The 17,739-nt window shown below is 40.0% G+C and overlaps 1 long non-coding RNA gene and 1 pseudogene across 1 annotated transcript in view; one reads left to right on the top strand and one right to left on the bottom strand.

Moving 5' to 3' along the window:
• The window catches only part of LOC125160606 (uncharacterized), a 101,383-nt gene extending 84,951 nt beyond the window's left edge, over positions 1–16,432 (top strand). The window contains exons 4-6 of the long non-coding RNA XR_007150296.1: positions 3,863–4,101; positions 11,724–11,855; positions 16,066–16,432. This is a non-coding gene — a long non-coding RNA (uncharacterized LOC125160606). The remainder of the gene's footprint in view (positions 1–3,862; positions 4,102–11,723; positions 11,856–16,065) is intronic.
• Positions 2,361–2,759, bottom strand: LOC125160604 (FAU ubiquitin-like and ribosomal protein S30; annotated as a pseudogene).
• Positions 16,433–17,739: the final 1,307 nt, after the last annotated feature.

Raw genomic sequence — 17,739 nt, 5'->3', positions numbered from 1 at the left:
CCCTACTCACTCAAGACCTTCTCTGGGATGCAAACATCTGGATTTGGTGACAGACAGCTGAGAGCAGTAAGATTGAGTTATTCACTAGGAATAACTCTGATTAATCTGCTTTAAGTAAGGACTAACTTCCAGGCAACCATCTATGCCATTACTAGAACCTGGAAGTTCCCATTTATATTCAATGTCAAGGGTGAAAAGCGAAATTTACTCTGAAACAGCAAAACGTATTTTAGTCTCTCCCTTACTTTCAAAAGGTAAGCACTTCTAAGTAGCAATTTCACTTGTTTTCAAAAGATTAAGAATATACGTATCTTGTCTATGTCCTCTGATTTCTTCACAGCGGAAGATTGTACCTTTATAATAAGATAGAGAGTCTTTAAGAGGAGTGGCCATGCAATACACATATTGTGTATCCCTGAGAATGCCTAACAAATATTGGGTATGTTCTAAATAAATTGGTATATTATACTCAATTAGTTGATTGATGTTCCATAACTTCATGGTAGATACAGAGAAATTGTTTAAATCATTTTGCATGATATATAGAATTTAGGATTTCCCTTGAACTTTGCAAATGGATGGGCATTACATTCGGAGAGAAAAGGAGGTTATAGTCAGTGGTAAGGCTACTGAGAGTGAATACAATGCATTATGAGAGCATGAACACATCCATAATAGAAGGAGAAGCCAAATGTTGGAATGCTCAAAAGCAAGCAACAGAAGTAGTGATGTGACATGATGGAAGCAGGTTAGGTCTATATTTTCCATTTTCCACCTACGTGGAAGATAAATTGGGACCTAACAGTACAAAAGAAACAAGATGCTTTCTGGCTTTAGGTACCAGCTCCCTTTAGATTAGAATTACTGAATTCTAATTTTTTTTTTTTTTTCTGCTGGTGTTCTCTCCAATTCCCTGTGATGGACTCTAACAATGGCTGCATGTATTCTGCATTGTTGCCATGACATCGCCTGTCATTTCTGATGTAGATAATGTGGCTTAGTACCAAAGTCATAGTCATGTCTCCTGATTTTGCTATGCCTCTGATATCCATTACACTTAACTCCTCCCATTTCCTTTGCTACTCCCATCGTATATTACACTCTGTTATTTGCTCCATGAAGCAGCAAGCTATTTCTTATCAGGGCTTTGCCAAAAATTATTATCACAGCCTATTACCCCCTTGGTTCCGACCATAAGTTATAGAGGGAGAGGAGGAAGCTAAGAAACAATCTGGATTTATATACACATAAACTGTTGTATTAGTTATCTATTGATACATAATAAAGTATCCCAAAACTTAACAGCTTAAAACAGTATGCATTTATTATTTCATGGTTTCTGTCAGTTAAAAATTGAGGCTTAGCTGGGTCCTTTGGCCCAGAGTTCCTCATCAAGGTGAAATAAAGGTGTCAGCAAGGGCTGTGGTCTCATCTCAAGACTCAACTGGGGGAGGATCCGTTTCCAGGCTCACTCACGTAGCTATTGGCAGGACTCCAATCTCTTGCCGAGACACTAGTTCCTTGTCACATTTGCCTGTCATAGGGCAGTTCACAGCATGACAGCTGGCTTCTCTCAGAGCACCTGAGGGAGAGAGTGAGTGAGAGCCAGCAAGATGAGTCAAAGTTTTTTTGTAAATAAATCTCTGAAGTGCCATCTCATTGTTTTACCATTTTAGTAATATTCTATTTGTTAGAAGCAAGTCAGCTGGTCTAGCCCACATTCAAGGGGAGAGAATTACACAAGAGCATGAATACCACAGAGGAAAGATCACTGGGGCCATGTTAGAAGCTGCCTACCACAACTGTGGAGAATTTCCCTACTTTTCTGGTGACCATACCCTTTTAAAATCTTGAGTTCCTTATGCAACTACCAGGCAAACTCAGACAAATATGAATTTGGATAGGCTCTCACTCTCAGACTCCTGTTTTACAGTCTCTTCAGAAAAGGAATCTGGCAGCAATATACAAGATGGATTAAGGGAGGCTTAATGTGGGCTGGGGAAGTAAACCAAGAGACTATCATAATAGTACCTATGAAAAGTAGTAAAAAGTCCAAACCAGGATGGTGGTAGGGAGCATAAAGGGAGATGCAAAAGAGACAAAAAAAAAAAAAAAATGAAGAATCAAAAATACTTGCTTCCAAACTGAATACAGAAAATGGAAAGAAAGGAACAATGATGACTTGGATTCTCAGGTGGCTCCAGGCTTCTGCTGGCATTTATGAAAAATGGGAAAATTTGGAAAGAAGTGCAGGTTTGGGGGAAAATGGTCAAATTTGATAGGCTAAATTTGAGGGGTTTTTGTTTTTGTTTTGACTCGACTAAGTGGCTTTATTGGGGAAAGCCAGGATTATAACGGACTTAAGAGTTGGCATTGAGGCCCTTCTTCTTGCAAAAGTGGGCACAACACTGACAAAGCAGCAGTTGTACTGCATCTGCCACTTGGCTCTGCCTGTCTGTCTTCTTTTTCTCCTGTTTCACCACCTTGGGAGTCTGCCCTCTTACTTTCCCAGGAGGGGCCAGTGAACCATGGACTTTACCTCCAAGCATATGCCTAGTTACTTCCAGGGTGCTCAGAGCCTCCTCTCCACACTGACTTAGGGTAGCCTCATCCTCTAGCACTGTGCCTGCTGGGAGTACAACTTGATCTTCTGGAGCGATGCCCTCCAGCAAGGCTACATGAGCCTAGATCTCGGCGACCATGTCCTGGCTGGTCACTTGAAGGGTGTGTAGCTCCTGGGCATGGATAGAGAGCTGCATGTCCGTGACCAAACTGCCACCACCACAGCTGCTACTACGAAGATGGAGTCAAGAAAGAGGTTTGATTTATGAAGAACAGATATAACTTGCCTTGTTTTAGGTCCGTTGGTCTCAGGTACACAAAGACTTAGAAGAGTCCCATGACTTTATAGACGCATAACATCTAGACAGCAGGGGAGAGTGACTGAAGCCAGGGACAGAGGTCAGGACAGAAGTTGTAGATTTATTTGCCATCAATATGGAAACTTTGACAGAAGATGGAGTCAGAGGAAGGCTCCAAGTAGGAAGGTAGAAGACAGAAGGGCCTTCCAATAATACTCTACATTTGAAATCTTCCCTGGGAGCTAGGTAGCCTCTGCACTATGGTGGGGTGGAGCTGTGTGCCAGAATGCTTCTCTGTCCAGTCATACGCTTGCCTAATGAGTGGATTCTGCCTTGACATCAATACCACCAGCGCTGTGATCCCCGCACCTGCCACAGGGAAACAAAAGAAGATGAAGAGGAGTAAACATGCTTTATCTGAAAGAAAAACTATAGTCTGTTCTCCATAGAAAGCTTGTAGTCTTTGCAACAAAAGGAAATAAGAGAATAACCCTTAAAATTAAAAAAACAAACAAACCCAAACAACAAAATGAAGCCAATCAACCAAATAAACAGTCAAGAAACTCCAAAAGTTGTTGTTGTTGTTGTTGTTGTTGTTGTTTTCAAAACTCCTTGAAATTATCAAACAAAAACGGTTATTTAAAGAAGTCTGGGGAGGACACCTGGGTACTAAGTGTTGCTTAACTCCTCCCCTTTTGTCCTTTCTCCTCCCCATTTACCCTCCTATCATTATTTTCTCTCCTGTCTCCTCATTCTCCCTATTTTGTCCTCTCTCCCCTGCAGAATGCTCCCACCCTCCAGTCTCTAATTCTAATTTTTTTTAAGTTAAAAAACATGGAAGTTTATTGTAGGACACTTGGACAGTATGGGTAAATGGAATGGAAATGCTGGCAGTCATTTTGAGAATCATCTATGATGTGAATTCTAAAATTGCTACAAGCAGGATTTTATTCAGCATGATGCTTTCTTTTGTTTCCTCTTTTCATTTTCTTTATTTTCAGTTTCAGTTTCAAGAATGGATTTCTCCATGTCTCAGGGATTTTAAATCTTGAAGAGATGATCTTACCTCATGGCAGCCAGTCCAGTGTTTTTGCCACCTGACCAAACCACTTCCAGAAGGACCTTGATAACCAGCTTGATGGTCAGATTGTCCATTTCAATGACTTTGTCGGTATAGAGTTTCTCCAGAAGTTCACACAATGACTTGGCACCCTGGCCTGTGACATCATTGGCCTTCCAGGTATGATATGTTCCTGTGGGGCCAGGCTCCCAAGGGGTAGGAGTGTGAGGGTGAGGATAGGTTGGGTTATGGAGGGAGGGTGGGGTGAAAGAGGCAGCCTCAGAAGCAGGAGCTTAAGCTCAGACTCCATGAGCCTAGGAGGCGCATAGGGAGAGGACTCCTGACTCCTGGCAGCAGGCATGGAGAAAATTTATTGGTTTTCTCTTTTCTCTCAACTTATCTATAGCAGAGTCCAACAAAAGGCAAACAAAATGTTTTCTCGACAAATATAAATAAAAACAATAATAGAATTTCCATATTGTAGGATGCTATAAAAGAGGAATACTTCATTTCCAGTGTCTCTTAAAAATGAGGACTGTTAGTGTAAGGAATATTCTTTGGAATGCTTTTCTGTTTTTAAATTTAAGTTTATAGAATATGGAAATGACCAAGAGTATTAACATAAAACTTGATTATGGATATTTTGTAGGAAATAATTCAAAATGTCAAAAGAATTTTTAGCATGGAGTTTTTAGCATAGCAAAAATGTGTTACAGAAATGTGTAAAAATGAATCCATGGATCTATAAATCGTGGTGTACACATACAATGAAATCTTATGCAGCTACTAAAAACACTTCTTTCCAAGTTTTCAATGATATATGGAGGTACCTAAGTAGGAAAAAAAAAACATTATATCTTAAAAGCAAGGTAAAAAATTGTGATCAATCTGCATGTATTGATATGGAGCCATTTTCAAGACAGATGACATAGCAAGTAGGAGTTTTCATTGTCACAAGCTTTGTTTTACAAAAATACAGTTGACCCTTGAACAGCATAGCCTTGACCCCCACATGGGTCCATTTATGCACATTTTTTCCAAAAACACAGTCCAATAAATGCATTTTCTTTCTTATGATTTTCTTAATAACATTTTCTTTTCTTTAGCTTATTTTGTTGTCAAAATATAGTGTATAATACATATAATATACAAAAATATGTGTTAATTGACTGTATGTTATCCGTAAGGCTTCTGGTGAACAGTGGGCTATTAAGTAAAGTTTTGGGCAAGTCAAAAGTTATATGCCCTTGGGGCGCCTGGGTGGCGCAGTCGGTTAAGCGTCCGACTTCAGCCAGGTCACGATCTCGCGGTCCGGGAGTTCGAGCCCCGCGTCGGGCTCTGGGCTGATGATGGCTCGGAGCCTGGAGCCTGTTTCCGATTCTGTGTCTCCCTCTCTCTCTGCCCCTCCCCCGTTCATGCTCTGTCTCTCTGTGTCCCAAAAATAAATAAACGTTGAAACAAAAAACATTAAAAAAAAAAAAAAGTTATATGCCCTTAACCCCTGGAATAATGCAGGGGTTTTATATATACGTATATATACGTATACATATATATATACATATATATATACATATATATATACACACACACACACACACACACACGTAGGACACTTGTATATATATATATATATATATATATACATATATATATATATATATATATATATATTTACTTGTCCTTAATGGCTGTAATATCTGACTCTTATTCCCCATCATCCCTGATAGAAGAAGAAATAATTTAGTCATTTCTAAGTAGACTCTGTCAAAGGCAGTGATTTCTCAGTCAAGCAAATCAAGATGTTGGATGCTGGAATTCTGCCGTAGTGTTGACCCTGCAACACCAGATGCCTTCACTACTGTGCTTGCCACAAGGCACATGCGCATTACTTTATTTTTTAATTTTTTAAAATATTTATTTATTTTTGAGAGAGAGAGCAGGAGAGGCAGAGAGAGGCAGAATGAGAGAGAGAGAATCCCAAGCAGGCTCTACGTTGTCAGCATGGAGCCAGCTGTGGGGTTCAATCTCATAATCATGAGATCATGACCTCAGCCAAAATCAAGAGCCAGATGCTCAACTGACTGAGCCACCCAGGTACCCCTGTGCATTACTTTATATAGTCAGCTCTGTGTCCAAACCTCACTGTGGGTTCAACTGATTGGCAGATAAGTTACATGCTTCTCATGGCTTCAAGGCAATGTTAGAAATGTCATTTGTTGTTTTGTTTTACTTCCCAGCTTCTCTGATATATAATGGAACTTATATAGGGTTGAAACAATTTGATAATGGAACCATAAGTGGCTACAGCATCATCCCTGTTAGGATGACCAGATTGGTCTACAGCTTGAGGTTACTAACAGTGTACCAGCCCCATGGTACCTAATAAGTGATTTTAACAATGCAATTTAATTATTCAACTTGATTATTCAATTTGATTGAAAACGAATGACTTTAGTGGTTAAGTTTCCCTTCCCAATTATGACAGATTTACCCCTGTGGAATTGCAAATATCTCTCAGAATGATAACATTTGTCAAATGAGACAGTGTATTCATTTAGCAATCACTCAGAGTATCCACCGAGCACCATGTGCAAGACAATCAAGTAGAAATCGATTGTGTCTTATATTTGCACAGTACTTAGATTTTGTAGAGCATGCCTACATGTCTTTTCTTACTTGATCCTAAAAATATGTTTGTGAGGTGAACTGGGAGGAGATCCCCATTTCATAGATGAAGAAACAGGGGATCAGAGTTGAACCATTTGCCCTAAATCAAACCAGTAGTATATGGTGATGTTGGGACCAGGACTTAGCTGAGGATATATTGGGTACTGTTTCTAGTATTTCACATTGTCACATTTTCTATTGACTCCATAAAGAGGCTTTTGTAGGGAGGCTGGAGAAAACCTGAGGAATGGGAAGAAGACATGTCTCAAATGGTGAGGATGAGGGAGGGCATCTTTTAGGAGAGGCTAATAGAGCTGACGGCCCATTCTTTTGCTAACTTCCCAACATTGGCCAGGGCCAGCCCTCCATGAGTAGGTACATCTCCAGTTCAGATTCTGTACCTTCTTCTGTCCCCCCTATGCTGCCTTTTGTGTGTCCCTGGCCAAAAAATACCCTGACCATTAGAAAAAAGTTACAGGTTATGAGATCCCTCAAGATCCCACTTGTCAAGGAACACTATAAACATCTGTGGTGCAACAGCCTTGGAAAGGGAGCTTTCCTTCATTTTCAGAAGAACTCTGTGAACCTCTCTACCTCTGATCTGTAAACACAGCATTCTCTTTAGGGCCAGAGACTTCTTTGGTGTGTGCTGAAAGGACAACAAAGACTGGAAAAACAAGCCCACTGATTCTGAGAAAAACCACAGTCTAAAAGTCACAGCCTCTCTGCTAATATTTTGTATTCTTAATGTTTGTCATGGTACTTGGGAATAATTCACTAAGGCGCCATTAGATTTACATAAAGACAGTAGGCTTTCTGCAATCACAAGTGAGGAGCGGGTGGGAGGTAGGAGGTGATGAGAGCAAGGCTGTCCATGTAACACAGCGGAAGCCTCTTGTTTTCTATAGCAGCTCAACACCCAGTGTCAGCAAAGGAAAAGAACAAAGGGATGAAGACAAAAAACACCATGTCTTTTGCAGGAGAAAAGAGTGAAGGTGGAAATTCTGCTAAATAATTTTAACTACATGAGGCTACCTGTTTAGCGAATCATCAGGTTCTTCCCATGTGTGTCTCTCAGGAAAATGTTTTCGCATTGGTGTTTGCTAAACTAAGCACATTGTGATTGTTAAGCTAAAGTTGTGGGTTTAGTTAGTTACTTGTTTGTGTATTTATTTATACTTGGCTTTGCTCTAAAAATGCTTTGAGGTGACAGTGTCCAATAGCTCATTGTGCTTTGTGCATTGATCATATTTAGTCAGTTATTAAAAGCACAAGTGATCATTTCAAAGGGTACCTGTATGAATAGAAGAGTACAGATTTATTACCATAACTAGGAAAACATGCCAGAATGTTTTTTTTTTTTTATCATTAAACTAACAATAGGTCTGCAGCCATTTCAGCGATAGATGATGGTAGGACAATTTTAGATAAAAATGATCAACAGCATATATGCCCCAAAGGATCATGAAGGCCCATTGAGGCTGACAAACTCAACTGCCATGCCCCTGGTAGACCCAGAAGTGCATTCCTGTGATCCTCAGTCTCAGAGAAGTTTGGCCCAAACCAATGCTTCTTTTATCAGATAAACTATAGCATAGAAGTGCTGAGATGTCACTAGAGACTGAACAAGATGTTTACATAATTACTGATCATTTCATTCCATCTCACTTTAATCTCAAACCAATTTGGGTTCTCTCCAAGGTTCAAGAACAAAACATTTATTATGGCAGAGTTGCAAAATGGCTAAAAGTGAAATCTCTGTGTTTAGAGAGATGGGTTTGAGGACTACTGCAACCACTTTCTAGCTAGTTCTGTAGCCAGTGCTATGGGTTTGGACAAGTCCCTTAAACTGTCAGTGCCTTAGTTTCCATATTTGAAAATGGGGTAATAATAACACCTACCTCATCATCTTGTTGTATCAAATGAAATAACACTTGTAAAATGCTTAGGCACAATGTGAAAGTTTGTTGATGTTGGCTACTTAGGCCTTTCAGATGCGAAGATATCTTAGTCCATTTGGACTGCTATAACAAAAGGCCATCAACTGAGCGGATTATAAACAACAGAAATTTATTTCTCACAGTTCTGGAGGCTGAGAACTCTTAAGATCACAGTGCCAGCAGATTCGATGTCTGGTGAGAAACTGCTTCCTGATTCATAGGCACTGTGTCCTCACACAGCAGAGGAGTGAGGAATTCTATGAGGTCCCTTTAAAAGGGCACTTATAGGGGTGCCTGGGAGCTCACTCGGTTGAGTAACTGACTTTGGCTCAGGTCATGATCTCATGGTTTGTGAGTTTGAGCTCCGTGTCGGGCTCTGTGCTGACAGCTCAGAACCTGGAGCCTGCTTCAGATTCTGTGTCTCCCTCTCTCTCCACCTCTCCCCCACTCGTGCTCTGTCTCTCTCTATCTCAGAAATAAATAAACATTAAAAAATTTTAAAAAAATAAAATAAAAGGTCACTTATCCCATTTATGAGGCTTCCATGATCATGACCTAATCACCTCCCAGAGGTCTTACCTCCAAATACTATCACATTAGGGATTAGGATTTAACATATGAACTGGGGGGGAGGGAGGGAGATACAAATATTTAGTCTATAGCACAAGATGATTAAATAATCTGCCCTCAAGGAGCTTTTATTAGTCTGGGGTCTCCAGAGAAACGGAACCAATAGCATATGGAGGTAAAGATTCTTCTTTTTTTTTTCCATCAGACATTTTTTAAAAGCTAAGACACTTTTTCCAGTCTGGGATAAATATCTTTAGTTTCAGTAGCATACATTAAGTGGCACTAATTACAGTGGCAGTAATTATAAGGTGACTAACATGAAACCACAGTATAACTTTGCCACCGCCACATAGACTTGGCCTTCCTGTCTGAGCACATTTTTTTTTAAAAACTGGATACTCGCACCAAAACTATGCCAATGAAATCTGTTAAGGAGTAAAACTCCTCTAAGTGGTGACTCACTAGAGTACCTAGATATAAATATAGATAAAGATTTACTGTAAGAAACTGGTATAGATAGAAAGAGATTTACTCTAGATATAGAGAGATTTACTATAAAAAAAATCTGAGAAGGAAGCCGAGAAATTTAAGACCTACAGTCATCAGCAAGCTGGAGACCCAGGAGATACAATGGCATAAGTTCCGATCTGAAGCTGAGGCAAAAGGTAAGAAGACCAAAGGCCCAGCTTCGAGTCAGTCAGGTAGACAGAAGGGATTCTTTCTTATTCAGCCCTTTATTCTACTCAGGCCTTCAATGAATTGGATTAGGCCCACCTTCCCTGGGGAGGGTGATCTGCTTTACTTGTCTACAGATTCAAATGTTGATCTAATCCAGAAACACCCTCAGGGACATACCCAGGAATAATGTTTAACCCAATATCTGGATACTCTATGGCCCACTCATGTTGACACATAAAATTAACCATTAGAGTTTGCAGTGAGGTACAAAAGACGGATATATAAGTAAGTATTACAAAGAAATAAAGGAAGTGTAGAACTAGAAGAATATACTAAGAGCTGTGAGTCCTGACAAGGGAGAGTCCCATGAACCTGGAGTGGCTGGGGAAGGTTTCCAGATGTTTGGGTGCTTGGCCTGAGGTTTGCAGTGTGGGGAGGAGTTTTCCACGTGTCTAGGAAACTGGAAGGGGCACAGGACTCTGGGCCATTTCTCACCTACTTAGTCGCTAACACACTAGTCCAAGCAACTTCCATTTCCCCTACACTCTCCTGCTAGCCTTCTACCTGGACTCCTTGCCTTTGCTCTTTGTACCTCGACCATTAATTATCCACACAACAGCCTACAGAGAGGCCTTAAATCCATCAGTCAACTCATGGTACACCCTGCTGTTAATGATCTAGTAATTTTCCATAATACTTGGTAGAAAATTCAAAGCCCTAACACTACAATGCCCCATATGATATGACTCCCCATCACGTCTCCCGCCTAATTTCCTGTGACTTCCCTTCTCTGTTGTTGGTTTCAGATACAGAGACCTTCCGTGAGTCTGATGACCTGCTTTCACTTCAGGGTATTTGTTTCTACCCAGAACACTTTTCCTACAAATAGTCATATGGCACTCTCTCTTACTGCATTCAGGTTTTTGTCCAGAGTCAGCATTCTTCAATGGCACAACATCCCTGTTGTCAGTTTATCCTGCTTTCTATAGTTTGTATAGTCAGTTTTGTTGTTGTTTTGCACATATCTGGAAACCTTCCTGGACGAGGTGATGCTTGAGTTGTATGTTGAAGGATGAGATAGCAGGTAAGAAAGAGGGAGAAGAGAATCCCAGGCCAAAGGAACAGCATGTGCAAAGGCTCAGCATCAAGAAACAGAATGCCACCTTGGAGAAATGCAGGTGGTTCCATTGGGGTAAAAAGTGCAGCATGGGTGAATGAGAGAAAGGAACTAGAGGAAGACAGGGCCATCTGTTGACATACTAACAGTGGTGCCTGTAGGCCCACTGCATCTGCCAACACCCCATCCTTCCTCCTTCATTCAGAGGGGCTGGTCTCAGATTTCATGTCTTAGAGCAGTGTTTCTCAACCTTTTTTTCATATTGTCACTCCACCCAAGTAGTCTATTTAAACATTATTTTTCTGACACCACTCCCTATGAAACTTTAATACCACAGGTATGCTGTGTATGTGTTTATCTACTGTATATGCTTATCTGCACTTTTTATATAAAAATAGGATTTTCTCCTCCTGAAAGCCAGTTTTCACCTCTATTGAGAATGTATGTTTTATAATTTTCACTGATGGCATGATTTTGTCTCTGTCTTGTCTCCTCTGTCTCTGTTTCCTTCAGACATACAGTTTCCAGGGAACATCTAAATACAATAGGATATCACAGATGTGACAATCTTTGAGCCACTGTAGCATAGTACTAACTAAACTTACATAAAACTGGAGTGATTTTTCTTTAATACCCTGTTAATTCTGCCCTGTCCCTCATATCTGGACCACCTTATTCTACGTCAATGCTTCTTAGTGGCATTTGAGACTCTGAAACGTTCCAAGGAATGGCACATATCAGATCCTTAGAGCTCTGCCTTCAGTGATAACTGATTTATTCAGATGCTATTTATCCTCAAAGTCACTCCTCTGTCTCCCCACCCCGACCAGGCAAGCGAGCTGAAAACACCTGCAAAGGGCACAGGAGGAAAGCAAAAAGGCCTCTGCGTAACCAGCCTGAATTCTACACTGCAGCAAAGCTTGTGTATTTTTTTAAAAAATCAGTTTTTCCAGCTGTTGAATGTAAGTATTGAATCACTAAGTTGTACACTGAAACTAATATTATACTGTATGGTAACTAACTGGAATTTAAATAAAAATGAAAAAGAAAAAAAGGAATAGAACTAAATAAAAGGAAAGATATGCCATGTTTATTTAAAAAATCAGCTTTTGGGGGCACCTGGGTGGCTCAGTCAGCTAAGCATCCCACTTCAGCTCAGGTCATGATCTCGTGGTTCATGAGTTTGAGCCCCACATCGGGCTCTGTGCTGACAGCTCAGAGCCTGGAGCCTGCTTTGGATTCTGTGTCTCCCTCTCTTTCTGCCTCTCCCCTATTTGTGCTCTGTCTCTGTCTCTGTCTCTCTCTCTGTCTTAAAAATAAATAACATTAAAATTTTTTTCAAAATCTGCTTTTTTATACAATATCTATTTACATTTAATATACACAATTCTATTAAGATTTGTAAACTCATTTCCAAACTCATGATTGATTTGGGGTAGCAAAATAGAAAAGGGAGAAAAGGGCTGATGATAACAAGTAAAATACAGAAAAACAGTGCTAATCACGTTTAATAATATGAAAACATGTCAGTCTAGGCCCAGTTAGTACCGGGGCAAGTGGACCCAGGTATGTCACCAGGATTTTACTGGTTATAATGTTGTTCCTAAATGATCATATGACCTTTTGTTTAGGAAAACAGAATATGAATCTTATTTTCCAAAGCTTCCAACTAAGAATAAAGTTCTTTGCTTAAAATAATAAAGCTTCCTGTTACTGGAAAATTTAGCTATCCATAAGGACTTATCTCCATGAGGATCCTGGGCAGTGTCTGGTTTTAATAATTGCAGGAGCTGTCACATGGAAATAAATGCAGGGTGTTCAAAGGTTCCATGAAACAAAATACAGACTTTGCTCATTTGGAGTAATGATATATGGTATGAGTGAATCTGAAATGAAAAAATTAAAAGGTTATTGTTTTACGTGTCCAAAATTTAAAAAATATAATTCCATATCACAAGTAGCTTCAACACTGGTCAGCACATGCTGTGATAAAAGCTTAGCTAATTCCCTTGATGGTGATAATGGAAACTAAATGTGTACAGAGACTTACTTACATCAATATATGTAAACGAGTTACTCAATGATTGAGCAGTGTTGCATAGCTAGCAGAATTGTGTTCAGGTTAATGTTGCCTGCAGAGATAATAAGCCATTAGGATAAATTCTTCACTTCCCCCTAATCTAATACCTGAGCTTCATTGAGAGAAAAATAAAGCAATATCTCAGTTGCAGTAGCAGTAGCACTAGCAGTACGATGATCCCCGAAAAGGACTTTGGGATCAAGAATCAAACAAGATCGGGATGCCTGGTGGCTCAGTCAAACATCTGATGTTGGCTTAGGTCATGATCTCATGGCTTGTGGGTTCGAGCCCCATGTCAGGCTCTGTGCTGACAGCTCAGAGCCTGGAGTCTGCTTTAGATGCTGTGTCTCCCTCTCTCTCTGCCCCTCCCCTGCTCTCTCTCTCTCTCTCTCAAAAATAAATCAACATTAAAAATAAGAAGAATCAAGCAAGATCAATTTGTTGAATATGGCTGGGTGATGTGGATGGGGGTGGGGTACAGACACATTCTGGCCCACAGGTGATGGATTATAACTCTTCCACCTGTATTATCAATAGAAAGATGACAATCAATTTAGTCACAAAGGTGGGCACTTTTCTTTCTTTTTCTTTTCTAACCACCCAGGTGGTTTCAGTGAACTTTTCTCAGAACTGGCCGAGTCAGGTTTATGAAATTGATTAAATTAGCTGCTCAAAAAGAAACATACTGAGAGATTTAAAAATAAAATTGACCAAAAGCAAAGCTTAAAAAAAACTTTCTTAATATAAGGTAGTATGGTAAAAACCCATCAGCATCAAAGTCTCAAGGGAGAGTAATTGTGGGTGAAGAAAAGGGACCAGATCCAAAGGGAAAAGGCATGTGGCACCATTGGTTCTTTTTGCCTGCTGTCGCTCTCCCCTAGCCTGTGCAGCCAGTTGAGGGGTCCTCTGGCCTGCTTTCTAGACACCAGGCTCAGGAGGCTCTGAGGAGCTCCTTTATTTGGAGGAGATTCAAAGAAACTTTAAGGAGAAAGTGGCTGGTGATTTAACATAAAACCTTGACAAGGAGAAGGACTGGGTTATATGCCACAGCTGAGTTGTATTAATAAGAGGGAAACTCCCATTAATTAAACAATTTGCCCTGTTTCCTTTATTTCTATTTAACTATGACAACTTTAAAAATAAAAGCCTAGACTTAAAACATTTTTAAATTTTAGAGAGTCACTCTTGTGTAAATAATCCTTGAATTCCAAGCAGTGAATTTTATAAGGTAATTTCAAGGACTAACATCTTGAAAATGCAGAATTAGAGGCCATTATGTTCACCTTTCTTAAAACTCTCTTCTCCCTGGGATAAAGAAATTGTGGTTTATATACACAGTGGAATACTACTTGGCAATGAGAAAGAATGAAATATGGCCTTTTGTAGCAACATGGATGGAACTGGAGAGTGTTATGCGGAGTGAAATAAGTCATGTAGAGAAAGAGAGATACCATATGTTTCACTTTTATGTGGATCCTGAGAAACTTGACAGAAGACCATGGAGGAGGGGAAGGGAATAAAAAAAAAAGTTAGAGAGGGAGGGAGCCAAACCATAAGAGGCTCTTAAAAACTGTGAATAAACTGAGCGTTGATGGGGGGTGGGAGGGAGGGGAAAGTAGATGATGGGCATTGAGGAGGGCACCTGTTGGGATGAGCACTGGGTGTTGTATGGAAACCAATTTGACAATAAATTTCATATTAAAAAGACAAAAAACAACAAAAAAAAGTCTCTTCTCCCTGATCTACACAATTAGTTTCTGGTTCTGTCCTACCTGCCTGACCACTCCTGTTAGCTATGTCTACTTTTTCCTTGTCAGAACCCACATCAATGCATTCCCCATGGTTTTAGTCTTGGCACCTCTTTGCCTTCTCCCTCTAAATACTCTGTCTTCGGAGTTTGGTTTACTTCATGGATTCAACGATTACCCATATTCTATAAGAATGCTATATGAAAAGAAAAGAAAAAAAGTTTTCCAAAGAATAGTCCTTACACTAACAGCCCATGGTTATAAGAGAAACTGGAAATGAAACAGCCCTCTTTATGGAATTCTATGATATGAAAATTCTACAGTAGTCTTATTTATATTTTCCCAGAAATCATTTTACTTACCCTTGTTTGACTCTGCTGTGACTGAGTTCAGAGAGAATAAAGAACTCTCTCCATCATGATGGATGAACTGCCAACCTGAGTAAACAAGTTACTCTCAAAGATGTACTGTAGCACAACAACATGGCATTGACATTTTGGCCTTAATTTAAGTGAAAATGTGATTTTTAAAACTCAGAACTCATCTAATTTTTTTCATCATTGAAATTAAAGATTTAACGCACTTAAAGTGCTAAAATTGACACAACTTTTACAGAACATGTAAAAATATAAATGTATAAAAATAGTAGAAGCTCAGTGGATAACCTAGAGGTGGGTGGGGCTAGACTTTTCCAATCTGTTTACACAGATGGCCAAGATAGTCATTTGGTGCCTGGGTCTTTGGTAATTCATGGGATGGGATTCTCCTAGATCTTCCCACCTTCTATTCCCTGTGTGATTTCTGTCAAAACTGGACCAGTTTATCTTTCAAGTACCAAGGGCCCTGAATGTGAGCTGAGGAGGGCAAGAATGCCACCTAGCCGGCTGCAGGGATCAGGTTGGAATTCCTGTTCCCATCAGGATCCCAGGGACTCTGAGCTGGGACTTCAGCTGTGGCTCTTGGATCTGCCTCTCACCCACCCCACCCTCCAAGCAGGATCTAACTTGCCTTCATCCACACCCCCAGCAATGGGAGATACTATAGGAATTAGACTGGAGGAGGTGGGAGGAGGGAAGACAGAAGGGCAAGGGGATGAGAAAGCTAAGGAGGGAGAGCAGAGGAGAAAGAGGAGTTGGAAAAACGCTGCTTCCAGATATCTTCCTCAGATTTCAGATGAGCCTGCCTCTTGTTTGAACACTTTGAGGACTTTTTTTTGTTAACAGCCTTTGGGTTTTTTGTCTGATTGGTTTGTTAGTTTGGATTTTTGTGTGTTTGTTGGTTTGTTTTGTTTGATTTTTTTTTTTTTTTAATTTTAAGAGTTGTTTTATTTTATTTTGTTGCCAGGACTTCAGGAAGCATTCCCAAGGCCCCATCTGATGCAAAGTCCTCCCCTGTGCTTCACCACTGCTTGTCTTTACCCTGATCCCAGCACAATGGCTCTGCTTGTTGTCTGGTTTGCCACGTCTGTTGTTAATTTAAACCACCAGGAGGTCAGGGACGACTCTATTTTGTTTGAATGGCATGCGTTCACCGGAAAATAATCTTCTCTCCAATGTAGAATCCTGAGCATGAGAATTCTCAAGACACACTAGGTCAAGAGTGAGAGGAAAGTACAAAATATATGTTCACTGTCTTATATGGCGTTTCTTCTTGTGAACATATGGGTATAATCATGGCTCAGTAAAAGATGTGCTCCAATTATCTCTCTTTGGTCCTCCCTTTGAAATACTCCCTAATTGGTAACACATTTGCTTAGCCACTCTACTAGGTAGTTACTACTTAAAAACTGGAGAATTTTTAAGAGTTTAGCAGAACATCTGGGAGCTGTGAAAACTGATTTTGGCTGAACTTCTCTTTGTTTTTTTCCAGTGTTTGTTGTTGTTTTTTTTTCTATACAATTACACTTGCATCCAACTTCTGTCAAACCTGATTGTTCGGGAATTTTACCCGTAGTACTCTTATTCCTCACAGAACCCTAGAAACCTGAGCATTGATCTTTCCTCCTTGTCTCCAGCCCATATCTGAGTCTGGCATTTATTATTTTCTTCAGCTGTAACATTTTAATCCATTCATAACTTTGCTTATATCTCTGACTTGGAGATCTTGGGCCACCTTTTAATTTATTCTTTTATGCACTCGTTCATTCACGTGTTCAACTAATATTTACTGAGTTGCCTTGGCACCACTAGAGATAAAAGATGAATAATGGTTCCTGCCCTCAAAAACTTTACTATGGGGAAATAGTCAAATAATCCATTAAAATACAACAACATAAATGCTATTTATTCATTCAGGTAGTCTCTGGGTTCCTACTCTGTCCCAGCACTGTGCAAGGCAGATGTTACAAATAGATTGCCATATAGGAGGAATACCTAATGGGGGAAGGGGAAGTCTTCCAGAAGAGATGATCCCAAGTTTGGTCCTGAATGATGAAGAGGCTCTAACCAGGGAAGTTGGAGGCAGAGAAACAAGGAGGGATTATTATGTTCACAGCAGAGGGAGCAGCATCTAAAAAGTTTTAGAAGGAAGAAAGATGAGCCAAGGGCATTGCAAGCTCTTGGCTATGGCCAGGAACTGTGTCATAGTAGCATTTATCAAATATATGCTGAATGAAAGAGTAGAGAGAAATAATGCTGTAGAAGCAAGGAGGGATGAAGTTGTTTTTAATGTTTATTTATAAATTTATTTTGAGAGAGGGGGAGAGAGAATCGCAAGCAGTCTCTACACTTAACACAGAGCCCAATGTGGGGCTTGATCTTATGACTGTGAAATTAAGAGTTTGATGCTCAACCTACAGAGCCACCCATGTGCCCCTTAAGAAGCCTTTTAAGTTATGCGAAGGAGTTTGGACTTCACCTTGACAATTATGGGAGACCATTGAAAAGAATGTTAGGATGATGGGGCTGAGAGTAGGGGTACAGAATAGATATGATCAGACCTGTATTTTAAATTTCTCACTTTGGTCTTATCATCAAGATTGACACAGGCAAGAGTGAGGGCAGGGAGCCCAGGAATGAA

This window comes from Prionailurus viverrinus, chromosome A2 (assembly GCF_022837055.1).
Source record: "Prionailurus viverrinus isolate Anna chromosome A2, UM_Priviv_1.0, whole genome shotgun sequence".
Lineage (NCBI taxonomy): Eukaryota > Metazoa > Chordata > Mammalia > Carnivora > Felidae > Prionailurus > Prionailurus viverrinus.
The sequence above is the reverse complement of the archived record's forward strand: the minus strand, read 5'-3'. Positions and strand labels throughout refer to the sequence as shown.